Source organism: Furipterus horrens, unplaced genomic scaffold, assembly GCF_987537825.1.
Source record: "Furipterus horrens unplaced genomic scaffold, mFurHor1.1.pri manual_scaffold_3, whole genome shotgun sequence".
Lineage (NCBI taxonomy): Eukaryota > Metazoa > Chordata > Mammalia > Chiroptera > Furipteridae > Furipterus > Furipterus horrens.
Genome location: NW_028327173.1, coordinates 18,426,833 through 18,451,627, shown reverse-complemented (window position 1 = coordinate 18,451,627; position 24,795 = coordinate 18,426,833). Strand labels below are relative to the sequence as shown.

The 24,795-nt window shown below is 42.3% G+C and overlaps 1 protein-coding gene across 14 annotated transcripts in view; it reads right to left on the bottom strand.

Annotated features, from left to right (window-relative positions):
* EPB41 (erythrocyte membrane protein band 4.1) overlaps positions 1 to 24,795 on the bottom strand; it is a 156,811-nt gene that overhangs the window by 123,867 nt on the left and 8,149 nt on the right. For 3 of the 14 annotated variants that reach the window (XM_090268944.1, XM_090268947.1, XM_090268946.1), the window contains exon 1: positions 11,896 to 12,065. The exons of 1 other annotated variant lie outside the window; for it this stretch is intronic. The gene's annotated coding sequence lies outside the window, so the exon portion shown is untranslated. Of the gene's footprint in view, positions 1 to 11,895; positions 12,078 to 24,795 lie in introns of those variants that run through there. 10 more of the 14 variants (XM_090268951.1, XM_090268952.1, XM_090268955.1 and 7 more) reach the window with 8 other exon arrangements.

Below are 24,795 nucleotides of genomic sequence, written 5' to 3'. Positions count from 1 at the left end.
CACCAGCTAATGAATGGATAAATAAAATGTGGTACAACCATATAATAAAATATTATTCAGCAATAAAAAGGAATGAGCTGTTGATACATGTTACCACATGAATGAACCCTGAAAATGCTATCATAGTGAAATAAGCCAATTACAAAAGGCCACATAGTATATGTTTTCATCTACATGAAATATCGAAAATAGGCAAATCTATAAAGATATACAGTAGTTAATAGTTGCCTAGTGCTGGAGTTACAGGTTGGGAAATGAGGATTGACCACTAATGGATATGGGATTTCTTTTGGAGGGGCAAAAATGTTCTAAAATTAGATTGAGGTGATGGCTGTGAAACCCGTGAACATACTAGAAAACATTGAATTGTACATTTTAAATGGGTAAATTGTATACTGGGTTAATTATATCTCAATAAAGCTGTCAAAAAGATCAGAACATATGTAAGTCATCTACAAGCTGGATTTTAAAGACATGTTATTTAAAGTAATAATAATAATAATAATAATTTCTTATTCATTAAGTGCCCACTATGTGCTAAGCACTACATTAAGCAAATTATATATTATTTCTAATCTTTTCAGAAATTCTAAAAGGTAGGTTTATGATGTCAAATGTTATATAAATTGAACAGATGAAGAAACTGAGAAACAGGGAAGATAAGTACCTTGCCTAAATACACATCACTAATCAGTATTGCCAGGATTCTAAACCAGAGCTGTGACTGCAAAGGTCTTTGACCTTATTACTCTTTCCTATCTCAGATACAAGCTCAGGAACCTTGTGTCAATAGCCTAGATCTATATCCCCTTCTGGAATTAATAGCCTGTGACACAAAGGACACCTCCTTTAACTTTAAAACTCAGCCTGCTCAGGGCACCAGGTGTTCCAGCTTGATCACTCCAAAGTATGTTTGTCACCGCTGTCCTCAGCCAAACTTTGGACCTGATTAAGTGCTTAGGATCTTCTTAAGCAAAACTCTGAGATTAAATTACAACACACTAAAGGGCAGCTCCTTAGGTATCAAACGTTATTTAAGAATCAAAGAATGAGAAGGGAATATTTATTGAGAGCTATTTTGTACCAAATTACTTAGCTGTGATCGGAGATTGTATGATCTGAGGTAAATGATTAAAAGGAGCCCCCCTTTCCCACATCTACCACCAAATCGCTCTATTGTTTGTGCTTCTCTTCTGTGAATAGTAATTAGATATTCTATGGGTAACTGTGGTCTCCCCTAAGGGTTGTATAGTTGACCACAAGCAAGAAGTGAGTCCTCTCTCAGTTATAATCATAGGCTAGCAAGATAGAGAAACCATTTCTGCCCTGGGCCTTCTCCTCTGTGTTTAAAGCAATCTGGATATGCTGGAGGCACTCCCTGGTGTAAGAGTTAGAGAAGGCTTCTGCCACTGGAAGGCAGATGGGTTACAGTCAAGAAAGAGGTATCCCAATAGAAGATCACAAACTGAAGAAGAGTTTTACCTTGTGAGCCAGATTACACGGGAGCATACTAGTAACTTTGTGTTTATTTCCCTTTTGTATCTCTGAGCCTTTAGTAAAGTAAATACTAAATGTTGCAGCCTGATCTCAGCTGTGTACTATGGAAATATTAAGAGAAGACTCACTCTGGGACAGAAAATTAAAGAGAAAGCAACACTCCCTAATGTCAGCAGGGTATTCCCCGCAGGAAGGTGAATCTTTGGGAACAAAAGTTATTGCTGTGAACTCCAATTATTCCACCCCATGTGCAGAACCTCCTTCTAAAGTCAATTCGAGAAGATCTTGACTTATATTTATTAAGATAGAAAGCGGTTTTTCCTACCAAAAATTAACCTTACTATAAACCCAGATCTATCTGATTCCAAATCTGTATTCTTATTGGCTGCTACATCACATTGCCTCTAAAATACTATAAATAGAAAATGGTTCAGCAAAAGTATAGGAGAGAATTATTTAAGAAGCGAAAGAGGAGGAAGGTGGAAAGAGAGGGAGGGTGGGAAAGAAAAGGAGAAAAGAAAGGAAAAAAGGGATTTCGCCGAAGCATAAAAACTCATTGTGGACTGAATGTCAAAGATAGAAATATTATTTTATATATATGCACTTAGCATATGTGGCAAGTAGTACCTGATATATAGCTAGCATTTGATATGTGTTAATTCCCTTTCTTAGGAAGAAAGACAAGAGTCATGTAGAAAAATGCTGTCTTGCCCTGGCCAGGCAGCTAGTTAGTTGAAACATTATCCCCATACACCAAAAGGTTGCAGGTTCCATCCCTGGTCAGGGCACATACCTAGGTTGCGGGTTCAATCCCTGCCTTCTTGGGGAGCATATGGGAGGCAATCATTCAAAGTTTTTCTCTCACATCAATGTTTTTCTCTCTCTTTCTCGCTCCCCACCACCACCCCGCTCTAAAATCAATAAACATATGCTCGGGAGAGAATTTTAAAAGAAAGAAAGAAAAAGAAAAATGCTGCCTTAAGTTTTAGCTTTTGAAAAAGTTCAAGTGTAATGATATCAGAACAGATATCCAACAACAACAAACCACTTCACACTTCCTTACTGAAACGTATTCTATAGGTAATAAGAACCCAGAATTATGGCAACTATACATCACTTCTCTGTTTCAAACAAAAAGGAAAACACACTATCTCACTTCTCCAACGTTTAAAGGCAAAAATACATGCTAAGTCATGAATTCATTAAACTGTAAAATCATTTGCTTTCTTATTTACTTTAAGACAATAAGGTATCATATCTTCTGCCAAAAGTCACGAAGATTCAAGGTACTTAAGATTTCAGGTGGCTTGTGTGCATGTTCCCCCACAAAAATACCCTCCCAACGAACAGCAGCCAAACCCCTTCCTGTTTTTCACCTTGTATGTTTACTTTCACATCTGCTGCAAAAGATAAAAGCAACAATAGGGACATCAACCACATGACCAAGTCCTACCAACCCGGAAATGAAGCTATGAAGCCAGAGCTGCTGTGAAATGGGTCTTTAGACACAGGCTTAAAAATATTACAGCATAAGTTTGAATCAAATCCAAAGATCACCACTAGACAAAACCATATAGTATATTTCTTTATAGCTATATTTATTTACATGTGATAACCATATAGATACATAAATATCCAATTTAAGAAGAAAAAGGTGTGGGTCAAGATACAAAAATTATTGTTCTTTACCAAAGATTATTGTCCCCCATCTCCACGAGGTCAGATTTTATCAAAGGGAAAAGGGAACTAACATTTATTTATTGAGTATCTGTATGTGACAGGCTCACTGCAAGGTTTATTTTGGTTTGTTATTACTATGTATTCTGTGTAATGTGGGTGTTATCCTCATTTTACAGAAGAAGAAACTGAGGCACAGAAAAGTACTTTCACAAGATCACAGTCATTAGGAAATCATTAGCTTCAGCTCTGGCCAGGTAGCTCAGGTGGTTAGAGTGGTGTCCTGATATGCCAAGGTTGCAGGTTTGATCCCCAGTCAGGGCACGTACAAGAAGCAACCAATGAATGCAAATAGGGGACCCCTAAAGGCCCATAAGGAGGACCAGGAGTCCCCATTCCCCGTTCCCCATTCCCCTTGCTCCTACGGGCCCTTGAGTTGGTCTGAGAGCTGGCTCTCCCCTTCCCCCTCTTCCCCACATTTTCCCTCAATAAACCATTGCCTAATCTAAATAAATAAATAAATAAATAAATAATAAAATATCTACCCCACCTCCCTTACTCTTTGTCCCCTTATCCTGCTTTCCCTGATCTTCAATAAAATCTTATATTTTATTCCTGATTTGTATATTTGTTTATTATTTGTCCTCTCCCACTAAAATGTAAGCCCCACAAAAACAGATATTTCTATTCTTTATCTTATTATTAGATAAGTTTATTCACTGCATGTCCCAATGCACTTAGGGCAGTGCCTGGTAATAGTAGACAATCGATAAATAGTTATTAAATTAATAAATGGTAGATGTATTAGTTATTTATTGTTGTACAACACATCACCCCCAGAACTTGGTGGCTTAAAAAAATAAACATTTATTATCTCAGTTTCTGTGGGTCAGAAATTCAGGCATGGCTTAGCTGGGTGCCTTTGGATCAGGATGTCTCATGAAGTTGTAGCCAAGCAGTCAGCCAGATGTGCATTCACCTCAAGGTTCTACTCTGCCTGGACAATCTGCTTCCAAGCTCACTCACATGGTTGTTGTCAGGCATCAGGAGATCCACTCCTCGCTCACTTACATAGTTACTGACAGACCTTGGTTTCTCACCAAGCAGGTCTCTGCTGAGGCTGCTGGAACATTCACAAGATATGGCAGCTGGTGATCTGAGTGACAGGGAGAGGGCCAGAGAGTGTCCTGAATGAGAGTGCCCAAGACAGAAGCCACAACCTCTTGTAACCTAATCTTGGACGTGATATTCCTTCACTGGTGTCTTCCACCAATTAGTAGTAAGTCACAGGTCCAGGCAACAACTCCAGGGAAGGGATTACACAGGGGCATGAATACAAGAGGTAGGGGTTGTTGGAACTATCTTAAAGGCTGCCTACCTCCATGGGCATAATAAAAATCTTTAAAAACAAAAACACACCTTTTCCTTTAGCTACCTGATATATTCTTTAGTGTATCTATTTAAATAAGATTCTATAATCATTATGCAATCATCCACCCCAATGCTAGTCTTTTCAATCTTACAAAACACCAAAGGGCATACACTAACTGTTGAACATTTCTTGTTAACCACTGCTCATTAACAGCCATATTAGAAATAATACAATTTGCAAGGATCAGTCAACAAAAATAGCATCCAGAGAAAAAAGAATTATTCAATAAATCTTCCTAAGTACATGACATCAGTTGTTTAAAAAATATGTATTAGATATTGGTTGATGTTATAGAAATATTATTAATTTTCTTAGGTATGATAATGGTATTGTGGTTATGTAGGATAACATCTTTATTCTCAGGAAAGGCATAGTGAAATGTTTTAGGAATCAAGTGTCATGATATCTGAACCTTACTTTCCAAGAAAATAGGATATATGCACACACATACAGAGAGAGGTAATCAGAAGCAGAGTCAGAATTATAACCCAGGTCTTAAATCTTAATTATCCTAGGATTCACATTCTCACTGTACCTCTATATGTCTAGTGTGTCCCCTGTGTTATGTACCTCGCCACTATATAAAGCAATATTTCTGTTTGGGGGAATGGGGGGGGGGCAATGAAAGACATGACATTGACGCTTTGCCCTCCAGAAGCTGATGGTCTTTTGGGGGAATAAGAAATTTATATGCAATATAAAATAATACATGACAAATCTGGTGTTGAACAAATAAATGCTGCAAGAGTTCAGAAGAGGATACCAATAAACCTTCAGAGAATAAAATACCTTTAAAACTTCTTTTCTTTAACAAGCTTCTTATTCTTGGCCTCCTTTCCCTTAAGTACTTCTCCTTTACTTTATTTACTTGGCACCAACCGACTGATTATTTCCTACCTAACAAAATTATCAGAGACGATCTAAACATAAAATACATGTTTTGCCTGGTTGGAACACAGGATATGATTTTTGAAATAAAATACTGTTTACATTTTTACTGGAAAAACCACTAAATATACTATCTGAATTTCCTTGCCTTCAGAAACAATTGTGTTGTTTCAAATCTTGAGGATGCCAGAAAGCTTGAAGATTTAAAAATAACCTCACAAAGAGCTCATTTCCAACACCAGATGGAAAGAAATTACTCTAAAGACACATGTGTGGGAGGACATATATACAACATCATACGACACCATGAAAAGGTTTATATAATTACGTAATACCATCAAAACTAGCAGGACGCTGTAAGTAGTAAATTAGCAACAGTATTGATTCTCTGAATCATTAAAAAATATAAAAGGGCAAGAAACAGCAAATGGGTAGTAGCAAAAAAAAAAAAAAAAAAGCCTTCACTTTAAGCTGCCTTCCATGTGTCCCCATGGCACACTGAAATGGTTGGCAGATAAAATTTGAGGGCTTAAATCCTTGGAGCTCTTGACAGTTCTGCCTGTGTCCATATGGTCAAAAACTGGGGAGGTGGGGAGGGGGAGCAGGGAAGAAGGAGGGAATGCATTTCACCATTCTGTACCAAGTGTATTATTAAGGTGAAACACTTTTCACTGAATATATGTAGAACATGAAATTGGTAAATTAAAATATGCTTGACGTATCAATTAAAATAACACTTCTTTTTAAGGTATTTGATTTTTATATTCAAAGATATACTGTTAAGACAGCATTGTGTTAAAATGATTCTAATAGCATTACTTAATTTATGTAGGCATTAAGTAATGGCTAAATAGCAATCACAAATGAGGCTTGGCATAGTATATACATTCACAAATACCGAAAGTATACAATTCTATTACACTTGTGGGTCACAGGCTTAAATTGAACTATTTCAAAATAATCCTATGCTTTAATGTTAAATCACTGAGAGTTTCTTATTCAAGATTTTTTATCATAATCCTTTTTATGGTTCAATGGAGATATTAGCAAAATATAAAAGTTTTCTGAGTGAATATTAATGTAGAAAGTATCTCCCTCAGTCTATATTATGTCCAGTGCTATAATCCAGACATGTAGAGGGCCTACCAAAAATTGATTTGGATTAGGATTATTTTTGTAGGGGACAGAAGGCACAGGAGCAGTCAGGTTGCATTTATAAATCACAATTAAATACAGGAGTATATGTTATACCCTATTTTATCTTACTTTTTCCACTTATTTCCACAAAGAAATTGAGGTGTTCTTATCCCTACTAGTAGATATTATTAATGAATAGTATTATAGATATACATTGATTATATATAGAATAAATATTCATAGAGCAACTATTTCTTCTTCAAATATTACTTATCAATATAAATATTTAGTCATAGTTCCTTTCCTTTCAACCAACAATCTTGCCTCCTCCTACCCACTCTGCAAAATTACTTTAACCCAAGTTCCACTCCACATAGCTCAGAAAAAAGTTTAATTTCTACAAATAGAGATTGCCCTGAAAGTTAAGAATGATAGAAGAGGCCCTAGATTAATTGGGTGGAAGTGACCCAAAGAGCCTTCAGCCATTGAAGGAAGAGAAATAGCAACTTAACAAACAATCCCAGTTGAACCCATATGGATTTATCTTGGAGATAGTGAGATAACTATGAAATGAGAAATGATCTCAATAAGTGAAATAAAATAATAAAGTAAATAAACACTATAATAAACATGATGCCAGAATGGCTCTGAAATTTCTATTTAGAAGAGATTTTTAGGGGTAGCATATATACTTAGGTGACTTTGGGGAAAGCTATGAAGATTGGGAGTAGGGGATATTAAAGTCTCTCCAAGTCATACCTTGAACTGTATAGGTCACACCCATAGTATGTTGCTTTTCTTTAAAGTTAAAAGAGCTAACCAATTTATTTTTGAATACTTCAAGATGGGTACAATCCCAGTTAAATAAAAATAATTAGCAACAATAAGTATAAACAGACTTTTTCTAAAACCAACATTTGAAGTAATGTCAGCAAGGTAGTTAATTCTAAATAAGATCAGCACTAAAATCAAAATATCAAGGTCTCCTTTCTAAGACCTTCAATTTCTCAGTATTGTTCATAGCTATAGCTTTTTTCTCTATCCTTCTCACTGTGTATTCACTAAATAACAGCAAAGTAAATCAAAATACTTATCTAACCCAGTGTATACACTAGAGTATTTCTTACACTGCATTTTACTGAACAAATCATGACCCCACTCATAAAAAGGACAAACAATAAATACTCAGTGACAGGCCAACAAGTTTAAATAGACAACTAACACACATATTTGAGATCTGGCTCTTCTCTGACTAAAAGCCATTATAAATGCAATAAATCAATTACCTTCCAATAATTCTACATAAATAAGGCCCATAACTGATCAATTCATCATGTTATTTTTATTTTAAAAAATTTTTAAGTTTCATCTTTGGGGACAATATTCTGAGAATAAAGCAAAATTGTTCATTAGAAAAAAGTTATTAGAATTACTATTGTTTAGCTCATAAATTAAAAAAGGTGATTCTGTGCTCAAGCAATAAGGGGAAAACAATTCCTTTAGAGGTAGCAATGAAAATGCATATCAATATGCATGTGACCAATCATGAATCTGATGAGACTTGGAAAAATACAGTGGCAGCACTTGGGCTGACCTGCTTCTTAGGTAAGAAGGAAACAGACTGTGGTCTAAACGTACATGCCTCTTGATTTCAGAACCAAAATCAGTCCCCGATGTCCACTGATATTCTAAAGTTGTGGCATCAGATCATCAATATTAAATTGGATTTGAACATTCAGAATACAATATAAGCAAGCCCAATCACTCACATCACAAATTATAGATTACGTATTTTAAATCACCAGTCTACTAGTAAGTATATCAAAGTGCCTGCAGAGAATTCAAGAATCTCTTGACTACTATTAGGCAACACTTCTGACAAGCTCAGCTGAAAGCTTTCTTAGGAACAGGAGGAAGGAAACCAAATAGCACTGTAAGCACACTATCCCCCATAATATGAATTTGTTAAAAATTAAGAACATAAACTAAGAAATTAGATGGAAGGCTAGCTCTGTAATTTCCAGAAACGTTAAGTTCAAGCTGCACACAAGAAAACACCACGCAGGTGAACTTTAAATGTGGGGCACAAACCTGACAAAACAAGAAAAATATATAGGTCATGTCTCAACAAAATACCACAACCATTTTTTTTGAGAGGAGACAGGAATCATTTAAAATCATTTGTTTACTTAGATATTAGAAGTGTTTCTCAAGGGAAAAAGGAGGTAAGATGAAAGATTAAATATACAAAGAGGGAGATTTGTATATTATTTTGTTAATATATAAAGTATTATATCATGCTACTTATATATTTTATTGAGGAGAAGCCTACTTTAAAACATAGGTTTATTCACCATATCTACTACTGTAATGCCTAAGTATGATTCCGTGGTTAACAAACATTAAGGACCACCAAGAAAGAGAATGGAAGCCTAAGAGCTTTCCTTAATCTACCATCAACCATCACCTGCCATAAGGGCTGCACACACTGATGCAGCACTTAGGGCCTAAATCGTTTAAATGAACACCAGTTGAAGAAAATTCAACTGGCTAGCCATACTACTAATGAAGCTCAAAGAAAATTCAAAACAAAACAAAAAATTCCTTCAAGTACCTTCAACATAGGAATCTCCCCCCCCCCCACTTCAAATTACTAGTATAGTTAACATTTTTAAGGTGTGAGACCTGAAAAAAGTCAGGAGGAACACACATATATGACAAGCACAGATGAAACCATGTGGCCAGAGGTACAGAGATGGGAAGGTATAGGTTATTACTGAGCAGTTCTTTTTGATTGGAAAATATAAGTTATAAGAATACCTACAGAAACTGGGAATAAATTTGTGTTGTTTTAAGCAGCTTTAAAAAGGGAGAATAGCCCTGACCAGTGTGGGTCAGTTCGTTGGGTGTCATCCAGCAAAGTGAGGGGTCACTGGCTCGGTTCCTGGTCTGGGCACGTGCCTGGTCTGGGCACATGCGTGGGTTGTGGGTTCAGCCACCAGTCCAGTCACGTGCAAGAGGCAGCCAATCGATGTTTCTCTCCCTCTCTTTTTCCCTCCTTTCCCCTCTCTCTAAAAATAAGTAAATAAACAAATAAAATTATTTTAAAGGAGAATAGCCCTGGCTGGTGTGCCTCAGTGGATTGAGCACTGGCCTGTGGACCGAAAGGTCATCGGTTTGATTCCCAGTCAGGGCACATGCCTGGGTTGTGGGCCAGGTCCTTGGCTGGGAGTGAGCAAGAGGCAACAGATCAATATATCTCTCACACATCAATGTTTCTCTCCTTCTCTTTCTCCTTCCCCCCTCTCTCAAAAAAGAAATAAATAAAATCTTTTCTTTTTTAAAGGAGAATAAAGGTGGGAACTTAGATTGGTGCCATATTGTACAAGGACTTAAGTATAAGACATTTGGTAGAAAACACTGGTATAGATGTTGAGAGAATTCTGGTGAGGCCTAAAGCTTAAAAGCATTTATTTCTAAGCCTAAACTCAACTACACAAGTTAAAAATGTGTAGTTTTGTTACTAGAAGAAAAAGGAATCAGGTGAGCATGCTGAGCTTTGGTCTACCAGTGAGTTCACTTTTAATAGTGGCAAAGATACTGTACTTCAATCTCCCCAGGGATATGAATAATGCCTATCTTTATCTTAATTATAACCTTCCCATAGAAAGCATTCTGAATTGGCACCTTCATACCAAGGTAATCTGATGTTCAGTTATTATACCCATATTTTTTATGTCATTTATTGAGTGCTTACTGTGTGTCACAAACGCTGCTATATTGCCTACATGGATTATATTAATAACACCCTGAGAAAGGATTTTGTAAAATCAAAAATTGTACAGCTAACAAAGAACTTGTAGGTTTCCAATTTACAGAAAAGGAAAATGAAGAGTAAGTTTCCCAAAAAAGTAAGGGTTAATGCTACACTCTCAAAATTGGGAGGAGAAGAATTATACAAAGGAGGGGCGTATTTCATATATATATATATATATATATATATATATATATATAAGCTAGCTTTAAAATGTGTGTATGTACTTAGTTAAAGGGATCAAACCAACTAAAATTTTTGCCAGGACTGAGAATACTGAAAACAGTAACGATGAACAGCCTTGAGTACATATCCTCAAGAAAGTATAAATGCACTATAATAATATCCGAGGTACGAGACAGAACCATTTCTTGCAATTTTCCCTAAAAACAGAAAGAACGAAATAGCAGCTGTGAAATCACCCAGACTACTAAAAAAAGCTCAGCCTCTCTCCAACACACACCGCTGTCTCCTAGTCTGCACTACATGCCCCAAACCGACCCGTCTCCACAGACTAGTCATTTGTGGTGGAGGGTACAGTTAGAGACACAACAGGATGACAGTCGCTAGCATGTGGCCAGAAACCAATCCGTCAGCAATTTGTTTCACGTGAGATCACTTTCTCTCTCCACAGAATGCCAGATGCTGGGGAAAACAAACCAGTTTTGGCAAACCCCCTTCAGGAAGAACAGCCTGCTGATGAATCTGGGAGAGAGAGAGAGTCTCCATCCAGTCTCTCCACAGGTATTAAAAACAAAAACAAAAAAAACGCAGCCCAGCTAGCAGAAGGAAATACTTCCAAGGCGACAGATGCGCGAACTGAAAAAGGAGGTCACAATGCTGAGAGAATAGATTTAACCCGTTGGTCACAGGAACCGTGAAGACTAAGGGGGAGAGCATTTGAGCCCTCTGGGTTGGCGAATTTTTTTAATGATGCGGGTGTCTATGGCGGGAAGGCCTTCAAGTCCTCGCAGGGCTCCCGCCACCCCTCAGATTGCGCCCCACTTCTCCAGGCAGCCAGCTGCCTCATCACGAAGAAAGCGCTCTGCAGCTGCACCCCACACCTTGGCCAACCGAAACCTGCAATTCTCCCCCATTACGTTTCCTTCCGAGGCTCCTGCCCACTGTGCAATGATAGATGGACCGGACAGTGCCGGTTTCCCCGCGTCAAAAATAGAACCCCAACCTAACTTCAAAACGCTCCCCCAGATCAGCCCCCGCCTCTTTCTCCTCAGGCCCCCCGCTTCCCGGCTCCAGTCTCTTAGCCTCCGGTGTGCGAGGGCCTTGGAGCCCGTGCTCCTGGCCCGGGGAATGCGGGGGGCAGGAGACAAAGAGGCTGCAGCACTGCTGCGGCCACCAGGACACCAGGACCGTGCCCTGCGGGACAGCTCCGTGCCCCGCCCCCCGGCCCCCAGCAACCCGCTAGCGAACCGCAGCCGCCTTTCCTCACCGGTGGCTCTGGGGCCTGGGGTCCCGCGCCCGCCCGCCGCTGCAGCTGTCGGATGAACAATGGCAGGAGGAGGCGCCGGTGTTCCAGGCTCCGACCCTCTGCGACTGGCGGCCTGCCGGCTGCAGGCGGACTAACTGACTGACTAACCCACCGGCAGAGGGAGGGAGCAAGTGAACAAGCAGGAGGCTCCGCTGCGCGCCCTCCCGCCTTCCCTCCGCGAGGCTAGGCCGGCCCGGCCCGCAGCCAGCCCGCCCGCAGGCACGCGCCCCTCCCACTCTGGTCGCCACAACATTGTAGTAAATTTCTATTGGACGGCATCGGAGGGAAGGAGGGGGGCGGGCCTGCGGCCCCTCAGCCCATTGGATGAGGCCAACGGGCTCTTCTGGTTCCCCACTCCCCCTAGGCGGGTAAGGAAAGGGGAGCGGAGGAAAAAGGGGAGAAGGCTAGGTGCTGTCCTCGTGTGCGCACGCGCAAATTGAGCCCGCTTGTGAGTCCGGGTGTTCCCAGCCCCTGCAGCACCCACGTGGGTAATGAAGTAGCTAGTGCCCAGGACAAAGGTGAGGCCCTTTCCACCCAGAAGAGGGCCAGGTAAGAGGCCGAGATTTGAAATCCCCAGGGAAAGCTGAGGTTGCTGCCAGGTTACTCCAGCCAACCGCCCCCTAATGCACCTAGTGACTTTGGTCACTCAGCTTTTCTAGACCTCAGTTTCCCCTTCTAGTAACTTGACCATCTCTGGAAGCCATTCTATTCTAACCCTGACATTCCGTTAGACTACCTCTCCTCGCAACTGTGTAAGGCCTGAAATGGAAGCTGAGTGTGGTGGCCATGCCAAGATTTCAGCTGTCTTCTGGGTTTAAAGAGCTCCTAATTCGGCCCGGGCACCCTCAAAATCATAAAAACCTAGCTGAACTTAAGGTTGCTCTGACAATTGCCTTATGTGCCTTTATTTCCTTTCAGAGGTTTCAGAGGCCCCTTGACCCTTCCCGTTCCCTGCCAAGTTGGTCCCTGAACAGGCTGCCCCCCCACCCCACCCCCACACACACAGAGCAGAAAGAAGCCTCTGTTTTAGGCATGACCCCTAAAAGGTAAAACAGGTTCTGCTATTCCCATTTTAGAGAAGAAACCCAAGCAGAGAGTCTTAGACTTGCCAGGATAAGAAGCCAGGCAATCTGACATCAGAGCCTGTATATGCCAGCTACGCTGTCCCTTGGTATCTAATCACAGCCCTCTCACAGCGCAGCTCAGCCTCTAGAAACAGGCTACTGAGGCTCAGTTCCCAAACTCTAGCCCTCCTAATTGTTAGGCCTTCTCTGTGCCTGTTTTGGACTCCATAAAAGGGGATGATAATAATTCCTGCCTCACAAGAGTTATTGTAGGAATTAAATGAGTTAAAATAAGTAAAGGTCTTTAGAACAGTGCCTAGCTCATAGTAAGAGCTACGTAACTGTTCATTATTACTGCTATTTGGAGACTAAAATATGGACTGAGAGGTCCATATTTGTTAAGCACTCAATTTTTTGTCAGCAATGAACTGAGCACATTACAGGAATTATCTGTTTGAAACATCCTGAGAACCCCTAGAGGACCACCTGATTACCCTAGCTAAAACTGCCTTCACTCACACTCCCTTGCCCTGCTCCAATTTTGCTTCATAGCACTTACTTACTTCTACCTGACTCTACTATATATGTATTATTTATTTGTTGTCTCTCTCAATAAGTTGCTGCAGTATAGACCCATTAGACTGCAAGCTCCAGGAGGGCAGGGACTTTGTCCCTCTTCTTCATCTCATGAACAAGTTATTTTACATATAAGGAAGCTGAGGCTTATAAGATCGGTAAGTTGGCCAAGGTCATTCTGTGTACTAGGGTTGAAGTCCCTCTTCTTAAATACTCCAGTCCCCTGTGCCAGGTCCTCCAGTTCAGCTGTGCTTTTGATTGGGGAAGTTCTAGCCCTGCCACCTTGGTGCCTCAGAGGCTTCCTACACCACCAAATTCAGATTTATAATTACCAATATTCTCTGTGCCATGAAGTGCTAGGCAATGACACATCATATTGCAGAGGCTTGGTTGGATGCATGGAGTGTATAGTATTTAATAAACATCACTTTGAGAAAAAGTAGGGGATCTCAGGCTAGCAAAGGCAGGTGTATACCACTCTTAAATTCACAGTGCCATGCAACACCATACCAAGAACCGTTAGCACAGGCTTTAGAATGTGAAAGACTTAAATTCTAGTCCTGGCTTTTAATTCTAAGCCTGAAGATGAATGCGCTTTGTAAACAGTAAAGTACCATCCACACGAGGGGGATTTTTTGTTATTACTAAGTGCACATCATCACCTGTTAAGTTAAATGCCCACTCCCTGAGTATAGCAGTGCCTATAGCAGGGTGGCGAATGAGTAAAGCCCAGTCTGAAGGCAGAGAAACTACCCTTACTCATATGCCCATCTGTCCTCTCAAAAGAGACCTCTGCAAAACAGACATTGAGTCCCAGCTCACCCTGCAGAGGCTGCCATTGGGTACCAAGGTGAAAGGTCTCAAGCACCATCTCTGAAGCTAATCACCTAGACAGAAACTCGGCTCCACGGTCACATCTGGGTGACGGCTGTGCCATGCTCCAAGCCCCAGGATGGGATCTCTAGGGGCCATCTCAATCCCGCCTGCCAGCTGAGCCTGCCACTGTCTCCCCCACCAACCCTCCTGTTCCTTCCTAGGAAATACAGGCCCTGCTAGCTGCCTGTCAGCCCCTGGAGCGGTCAAGGCCACTAAGAAAACAAAAAACAAAAAGAAAAAAATATGGCATGAAAGGATCCTAATCCTTCCCCACTGCAAACTGAGCTCCAGCAAAGCAAACACCAGCTGCCTGGAAGAGGGTGAAATTAGATGGTGAAATTAGCTGGTGACCAGCGGAGAGAGCCGGGGAGAGTAGATGGGACCTCCAATGACCTGGAAGAGATGAGATTGAAAAAAAGTGGGGGTAGAGTGGGGGCACAGTTGGGAGTCTGAGCCATTCCCAAATCTGGGACGTAGGCGGATTAGGGACACAGCTGGCCTGACAGCCCAGTGATAGGGCTCATGGAAAATATTCGTCTGTTGGGAGGGATGGCAAGAGATGAAGAGGGCTTTGAAAAGCTGGGCCCACCAGCAAAGTGTTCTGAACAGCCACTATTGAATAAAAACCAATCCTGGCACCAAAAGTACATGAGGAGTAGAGCTTTCCATCCTGCCCATGGTCATAAGATTGCAGTCATTTTAGACCTTTTAAACACAAATGATAAATCAAACAAGCTATAACAGGGCGGGAAAATTACTGTTCACACAGTGGTATGCCTTTCTAGGGGATGATTTTTAGTAGTAGGACTTGAATTCTTCATAGAAAATATATAGTTATATTAAAAGAAAAAATTTACAATCACCATAAAGCCATCGGTCAGAAATAACCACCATCAATATTTTGGTGGCAAACTTCCCTTCAAGTACCTTTTCTTACAGATACACTTTTTTCTTTTTATATATTTTTAATTAAGTCATATAAAATTGCTGATTTTATAGGTTAAAAATGGTCAAATATCAGCAAATTGCATATGGTTCAACCTAATGCTTTTTAATTTTAGGTCATATTGTTTTTTCACGTAACAATATATTATGATATTTGCATTAGCATTTTTAACAGAGCCCTGCTATAGTATTAAAATAGTAAGTGGATATACAATAATTTAGTTAAACTTAAATGTTGGATATTTAGGTTATTCCCCCACCCTTTTTTTTTCTCTTATATGATACCTGACAAATATCCTTTTATCTAAATCATACCCATGATTATTTTTCTAGGATGACAGCAGTATGTTTTTCATGTTCTTTTCAAGCATTGTGAAACAATTTTTTTAATTGAACACATAAAGCCATAAAGCAAATCTCAAAAATATGAAAGAACTATACTATTACAGCATACAAGGCTGCCTGTTCATTGCCTTCTTCTAAGTTCAGTTACATTTCCTTTCCAAAGCTGGAGGCCAGCCTAAATTCTACAGCCATAAAACCTAGGAATGTCTGAGCTGGAAAGGACTTTAGAGGTAATTTATTATTAAAAATAATGACAACTATGTTTATTAGGTGTTTACTATGTGCCTGGCACATACTAAGTACTTCATATGCATTATTGCATTCAGCCTTATATTGGGTTGGCCAAAGAGTCCATATCATTTTTTCTGTAAAATAAAAGACACATTTTTCATTTTCACCATTAACCTTATTGATTTGGATATTTTGAGTATGTCGGCTATCTCCCACTATTGGCTTCTAGTGGGTAGAAGCCAGGGGCACTGCTAAACATCATCCAATGCATAAGACAGTCCCACAGCAAAGAATTATTTGGCCAAAATGTCAATAGTATCCAGAAACTTTGCAAACCACTTTTGACACCTTCAATTAGTCACAGCACCTTCTCTATACACTGCACAAATCTTTTTTTGTGTGTGTTTCAGGTGCATTTTTACCTTTCTTGAAATAATAAAGCATAATACACCAAAAATGTTGTATATCTTCTTCCATCTTCATTATTAAAGTGGCTGCACAAAAATTCACCAATTTTGATAAGTTATTTTTAAATGCACACTGATACGACAGCTGTCACAATACAGTCTAACAAAATTGTTGCAAGTGAAAAAGACAACTAAGCACTACTAGAGCCATCGTACGGAAAGAACTGTATTGACTTTTTGGGCAACCCAATAGTAGCCCTGCAAGGCATTAGTTTCAACTACAGTTAAAGAAACTACAGCTAGAAATGTTAGGTGACTTGCCTAAAAGTCAAACAGCTTAAACTAGATATGTGTGATGCCACTGTCCTTTGCTCCACACTGTTTTCATACCACTCTCAGGAAAGCAGTCTGGAAATGATATGAATGAACAACATCAACATCTGTCCTGGCCTTGGCCAGGTTTCTCAGTTGGTTAGAGTGTTGTCCCCATACACCAAGGTTGCAGGTTTGATCCTTGGTCAGGGCACATACAAGAATCAATCAGTGAATGCTTAATAAGCAAAACAACAAACTGATGTCTCTCTCTCTCTCTCTCTCTCTCTCTCTCTCTCTCAAAATAAATAAATAAATAATCTGTCCCAAGACCCCAAGGAAAAAAATCTGTTGTGACTGCTTCTGATTGTAGCCCTGAGACATTCAAAGAGGGATCGAAGCATCTGGCCTCCCATGACCCTCCCACCCCCCTTCTCTCACCAGCTTGAATGAGCCTAATGACTGATCCAGCAAAGCCTCCAGCTCACTCAAGCTTAACCCACTAATTCTCTCTCCCTAGGGCAAGGAACCATCTAGGCTGCAGAATTTCCCAAGAAACACAGTGCCATCAGCTATTGGAGCCCCTTCTAAAACTGGTCAAGTCAGCTTGGCCCACCCCTGGGAGAGGGTAGAGAAGGAGGTATAGGGAAGAAGGAGCCATTGGGCACCCAGAAATGGCCTAGCTTTGACTTGCCCCAGGACCCTCCAAAGCTTCTGTGGCAGGACAGTCCCTGAGCTGCCTGTCTAGCATTTAGCTCGTCTCAATTTCTAAGCCTTCCAGACACTTAGAGGGTTTCAGTCGGGAAGAGACAGATGACGACAAATAACTTCCAGCCTTAGCTCTGCCAAATGTTCACTGTGTGACTCTGGGCAAGTCACTCACCTTCTGTCTTAGATTGGTCTGCCATAACAAAACACTATAGACTGGGTGGCTTAAGCAACAGAAATGTACTTTCTCACAGTTCTGAAGGCTGGAAGTCCGAGATCAGGATGCCAGCCTGGCTGGGTTCTGATGAAGGCTCTCTTCCTGGCTTGTAGGTGGCTGCCTTCTCCCTGTGTCCTTTCATGGCAGAGAGTGAGCTCTCTGGTGTCTCTTCTTATAAGGGCACTAATCCCATAATGAGGGCCGCTCCCTTATGTCCTCACCTAACCCTAATTACCCCCAAAAGGCCCCATCTCCAAATACCAACACACTAGGGTTTAAGGCTTCAACACATGAATTGGAGTGAGGGAGACACAAACATCCAGTCCATAACACCCTTTCTGGGCTCCCATATCCTCACCAAACAGACATGGCAATGCCTACGCAGGATGTCACACAGGGTAGCAATTAGGGTCCAGTTATGTGAAGGGTGAAAAAGGGTTCCAAAGATTACCAAGCCCACACTTGCACTGCATGTGATTTTTATTTTTATTTATTTTTATTCTGCTGTCAACCAAGCCAAAAAAAAAAAAATTCTTCAACCCCAAAGCAAAAGCTTCTCTGGAAATGAGGACACTCTGATACCCCCTTTCTTCATCCGCCCAACATTTAGTGAGCACTTCCTTTGTGTAGGCACTGGGGATCACATAATGAATGAGAGGAGTCCAGTACCCATAAGAATAATCATCATTGCCCTGGCTGGTGTGGCTCAGTGGATTGAGTGCTAGCCTGCAAACTGAGAGGTCGCTGGTTCTAATCCTATTCAGGGCACATGCCTGGGTTGTGGGCCAGGTCCCCATTTGGGGGTGAGCAAGAAGCAACCAATCTATGTATCTCTCACATATTGATGTTTCTCTTTCTCCCTCCACTCCCCTCTCTCTAAAAGTAAATAAATAAAATCTTTTTTTTTAAAGAATAATCATCATCATCCCATATATAGGTGATGGCAAGAAAAGGCAAAAAGAATGTGGGCTTCTGAGGCTGACCAACATGGGTTTAAATCAAAGCTTCACCACTAAGATACTATGTAAGTTCAATCATGTCACTTTCCCTCTCTTCCTTATCTATAAAATATGGATGACATGTGCTAACCACTTTATCAAGTAGTACTTTATATACAGCCCCTGGCTGGTTTGGCTCAGTGGATTGAGCGTCGGCCTGCGAGCTAAGTGTTGCTGGTTCGATCTTCCAGTCAGGGCACATCAGATCAGAGAAGGAAAACTCTGACTCCAAAAAACCTCCGCTGCCTTGCGGCATACCTCTTCAGGGGAAAGGCTAAGGGAGTAAACCCCGACAGAAAATCCGGAGCCGGAGTCCCTAAGGCGGTTTGACGTTGTAGTCAACACCGGCAACTCCTGCGGCGCACCTGAAGCCAAGCTGTATTGACTACGTCTCTCCCTTGGACCCTTCAGCTGCGAAGAGAGGGGGGGGTCTGCTGCATGGGCAACAGCAGACCCTCCATATCACCCTGCCCAGGCTCTGTAGCTTCAGCTTCACTGGTGGAGAGGACACTCCAGCGTCATCGCAAGATGTCGATTTAACACAGGAGGAGACAGATACCGTGTCACTCCCGAGTCGGACTGCACAGCCATTCTCGGCGGTGCAGATAGACTCTTAAGAAGCTACACCATCGTCTCTCGAGACGGACGGCTGCCGCCGCCGACGACGACTTTATATACATGTCACTGAACCTTCACAACAGTCCCTGGAGGAAGATCTGACTATAATTCCCATTTTACAGATGAGGAAGTGGAATCTGAGGGAAGAGAAAAACTTACTGAAGATCACCCACTTGGTAAGTGTCAGAGTTAGGATTCAAAACCACATCTGCCTGGTTTTATTGCTAGTACCCTCTCACAGTTTACAGATTACCTGCATCTCCGTGACGGTCATTATAATAATACCAGCAAAGGTGTATAGAGCACTTGTTATGTGCCTAGATACTTGACCTGCATTCTCTTATTTAGCTCTCATAGCAGCCTTATGGAGTGAGCTCTGTTTTAATCCCATTTTATAGCTTTGGGAAGTGAAGTCAGAGAAGTGGAACAATCTGCCTAGTGTCACACATTTCAAAAGGGGTATAGTTGGGAAGCCAGGTGTGTCTAACTTCAGAACTCTACCCTCTGCCAGCTGTTACACTATCCTGTCTCTCTTTTGCAATGAAGCCAAGGAGGTGTCTCTACCTCTATTTGACAGATGAAAAAGCTGAGGCCCAGCCAAAGGTAGTGATCTGTGTGCCTAAGGTGACCCAACAACTCAGCAGCTAAGCAAGGACTTCAACTGGGCTCCTAAGTCTTGTACCCAGGGTTACTTCCTCCACCCATACTACCTGGATCCTGAGCATCAGAAAATGTCTCTGCTGGACACTGGGAAAACTATACCTAGCGCCTGCCGGAGGCACAGGGAGCCCCCTCTGTTTAGGAGTGTGGGGGAGACACTTGGCAGAATACTGCCTAGGGAACACAGCAGTTGAGCTGGCCACTTAAGTGTCCCTAGCTGGGGGTACCTCCATCTTGGTCTCCCTGAGCCATGGACCCTGGGAAGGCGGTAGTTACAGAGGAAGCTGCTCTAGGCCTGGGCCCCAGTGGCTGGCTGAAACTCTCTGCTGTAATTTCTGTGAAAAAACAAAAGCTGGATCCTCTGAGCCTAAGTGCTAATTACCAATAATGACATAATAACCATTGTGGGCCCAACAGCCAAACAGCCTCAACTAGAAATACTGCCTAGCCCAGGCTCAGGAACAAAACATTTGGGCACTCTAACTGAAACCGATGCCCTGGCAGAAAATGTCAGAAGCAAAAGGGCTTCAGGGCTGACCCAGCCAAAGTATTACCTGACAAGCGGAGAGGATGATGACTACATGTATAATTAATTATTGAGAATCTACTATGTGCTTAGCACAGTGCTAGATCCGGAGAGAAAAAGCTTTATTTATTCATTAATTCATTCCACAAATATTTACTAAGCACCTGCTATGAACCACACATTATTCTAAGTACGGGGAATATAATACTGAACAAAAACAGACAAAAATCACTATTACTCACTGAGCTTACATTCCAGTCAGGGGAGGCAAACAATAAACAAATATTCAATAAAATATAGTATGCCATGGCCCTGGGTGGTGTGGATCAATGGATCGAGCACTGGCCTGTGAACCAAAGGGTCACCAGATCGATTCCCAGTCAGGGCACATGCCCGGGTTGTGGGCCAGGTCCCCAGGTGAAGGCATGCAAGGGGCAACCACATATTGATGATTCTCTCCCCCTCTCTCTACCTTCCCCTCTCTCTAAAAATAAATGAATAAAAATTTAAAATATATATATATACATAAACACACACACACACACATATGATGTATATGGGGGAAAATATGCCAGGATGGGGGACAGGGAATGTATGTGTTGCAAAAGGAAAGGATGTCACAATATTAAATAGGGTAGTCAAGAAAGGCTTTATTGAGAAGGGGGCATAAACAAAAAACTTAAGGAGATGAGAGAACAGTCACAAAAGTATTTGGAGGTAAAGTGTTCCAGGTCAAAGGACCAGGAAGTGCAAAGGTCCCGGGGCAGAAGTGTGCCTGGGGTATTCAAGGACTTTCCTGAGATCATACCTCCAAATCATTAACAGAACTGGAAGAGGAAAGGAATCAGACAGAGATCACCCACTGTGAACTTGAACGCTCTTAAGCCTTAGGACAATTTTGGAGGTAAGATTATGCTCACTATTCTCACCATTTTACAGCTGAGGGAATGAAACCCAAAGAAAAAAAGTAACCGGCCCCATATCAAACACCTAGAATAGGCAGGTCCATTTGACTCCAGCTTTCTCCAGGCTCCCTGCTCTGCTTCTCTGTGTCCTGTCCATCCAAATCCAAAATATCCATTGAGTGAATGAATGATAACAAAAGAATCCTCTCGACCAACTGTTTTCTGACTGGCCTTCACTGATTTCTTTTTGTCTTTACTAAACCATGAATAAAAGCAGTAATTCCACTATACCCACTATAGACAAAACTTTCCCCAAATTATCTAATTTAGCCCTTAAGTAATCCTATGAGAAGAGGCTAATATTTTCCCCATTTTATAAGTAAAAAAAAATGAAAGCTCACTGAGGTAAAACAACTTGTTAGAGGTCCCCCAGCTGGCAAGTGGTGAGGCTGAGATTTAAATGAGGTCTGTCGGCTCCCAAATCCCCTTTTTTTAATCCTATAATATTAGTAGAAACCTCAATCCATCCCCTTCCTTTTATAGATCAGAAAACCAATGCAGTGGCATTTGATCAGAGAAGGCTGCAGGAGGGAAACTGTCCTTGTGCGGCTTCTGGAAGAGAGATGGTGCAGGCGTGGAGCCAGGAGGACAGAGATCATCTAGGGGCAGGGGCCAAATTCAGGCCGAGGGTGAGGCCAGAGTGTTCCAGCCAACCAGGAGAGGGGGACATTGTGGGGTGGAAGGGAGATGCTGAGCCTCTGGCTTTTAAAACCAGTTTATTGGGTATTATTTGTTCAACAAGAAACTGCATCAAAACTCCAAGCCCCTAGACTGGAAAGAGGTAGGGCAGAGAAGACAATAACATAGCTACCTACCATTGAGGACTCATAGTGCTGAGCACTGGACTGTGCTTCACCTGCATTACAGTAGTCCCTCATCGCGGGTATTACATTCTAGACCCCCCCGCGATAGGTGAAAATCCACGAAATAGGAACCTTACATTTATTTTAGTATTTATATATATTTTAAGGTTTTATAAACCCTTCCCACACACCTGTAAACCGTTCCCTGTCCCTTATTAACCTTTCCCACTCCCTTATTAACCTTTTCCACACTTTTATAAACACTACTTATGTTCTTAAACATATTCTACACTCTTAAACCTATGTAACTTTAACAACATACGTATACAGTACCGCAAAATCCCACGATATAGCGAAAAATCCGCGATAAATAATTAAATATAATATTTTTAAAAATCCCGCGATACAGTGAGGCCGCCATAAGTGAACCATGATATAGAGGGACTACTGTACTGCCAGTCCTCACAGTAAAATCAGCCCCGTTTACAGCAGAGAAAACTGAGGCTCAAAGAGGTACAGTGATAGCCAAGGTCAGTCATCATATCATACCCAGTCATAGGATGGTGCAGAAAAGAGTCCAGAGCCCTAGGTTCCTGCTGCGTGACCTCGTACCATTAGCCACTTGCTCTGATTTGAGGTTCCGCATCTGTACCAAAAAGAACTTGGGTCACCAGCCTCTGCTGTAGAATCCAGGAGACTCAGGCACCCAGTTCTGCCCAAACTATGGGGCCTCCCACAGATACCAGACATCACACTCGCGCTTCTCCCAATCAGGAGAAGAAAGGACCTGATTACCAGCTTCCAGGGAGAAAAAAATAAAACTACATGTTTCTTTTCAAAGTATTTCTCCTTTTTCCAAGGCTGCTGCTGGCTTTGGCCTCTAGCCAGGGAGAAGCCTATAGGGTGGGGAGTTGGGAGGAGCCCAGGCCTCAAGACTCAGTGTTGTGTCCTTGAGCCTGAAGCCAAGGGGAGCAAGGGGCAGGAGAGAGCAGGCTGGCAATGGGCCAGGCCCCCTCTGGAGATTTGGGCTTGTTTCTTAATTCTTTCCTTCCTTTGTTGGCCATATGAGGCTGCCAAAAGAGGCAGGGGAAGCAGTGGGTGGAACCAAGGAGACAGAGCAGTTCAAATCATGATGCTATAATCCTGTTTATGGGTGTCCATTCCTTGTGTAAGGCCGCTTGTGGGGATTATCTCATTGAAGCCTCACCCGTCCCTGTGAGGAAGGCCTGCTGGCCCCATTTCAATGAGGGGCAAATTAAGTTGGTTCAGAGAGGACTGCAGGCCACACTACTTGTAAGTGGCAGGTTGTTGGCTCCTGAGAGAGGCAGCCACTGGGTTTGACTAGGGTAGGAATGAGAAAGGAACAAGGAGAGAGGTGGGCGAGGAGCAGAGTGGGAAGGGCCCTGGCAGTTTCGTTGAGAACAGGCAGCTATGAGGATGCAGGGAGGAGAAGCAAGTGACCACCTGCCAAGGGACAGTCTTCAAAGGCCAGCGTGCGCTGGGCCCCGCTTCCCTGTCCCACCTCACTCCCATCACCACCTACCTCTCCCTTTATGCTCTGGCCACACCAAACTACAGTACATACATACCCTGAGTACATTAAGCGGGTTCAAGCCTTCACACATGCTGTTCCCTACACTTAGAAATTTGTTCCCTCCACCACCCACCTAGAGAGCACTTATTTATCCTTCAAATCCCAGGTTAGATATCTCTTCCCCTGGTGCCTAGAAAGAGTTAACTACCCGCTGAGCTGGGCTTGCTGGGATGTGTTTCACACTTACTGAGAAGTAGGAACCCTGTCTGAGTCATCTTTGTGCCCCCAAAACATAGTATAAGGTCAGTGTTCAATGAATTATTGTTGTCTCTAATTAGATTTGATCACTGAATTTTTGAGGCAGGCAAAACCAGCTTTCTTATCTTTGCTCTCAAGGCAAGGAAAAGGAAGGCCAGAGGGAGAGTGACTTCAGGGTCACGCAGACATTCAGTGACACTGGTAGCACTACCACACAGCCCCTGCATGACCCCTACCCCAAAGAACTGTCCTTGCTGCCAGGCCTGTCAGCATCATCACAGGGACACCCCCACCACCACCACCAAGGCAGGAGTGGAGGGGTATGGGCCCTGGTGACCAGAGGCCTGGCCCAATGTTCAGCTAAGCCATAGCTGATACTGGGGGAACTGAGGCAGAAGGTGGCAAGGAGGAGACGGGTGGCTTCCCTTGCCCCAACCCAGCTCTGGTTTCTCCTCCCACTGTGTCCCTTGGCTAGAGACCCCAGCAGACCCCATCAGCCTCCAGAACCTAAGATCTCATTCACCTCTTTCTCCTCCTACCTTCCCACTGCAATCCACTATCACATCCTGCTGGCTCTGCCTCCTACACAGACCTCACATTCACCCCACTGCTCCCCATCCCATGGCTCAATCCTTGCCCCTTATCTCAGCATCTCTAACCTGGAGATTTGCCTCTGTCCCTCCCCTCCTGTTCATCCTCCACATCAAGTGATCCTCCCAAAATTCAAGCCTGACCATGTCATTCTCCTGCCGATGGCTCCCCATTGTCTCTGGGTCAAGTCCCACAACTCTCCTGAGACTGTCTCTCCAACCACAATC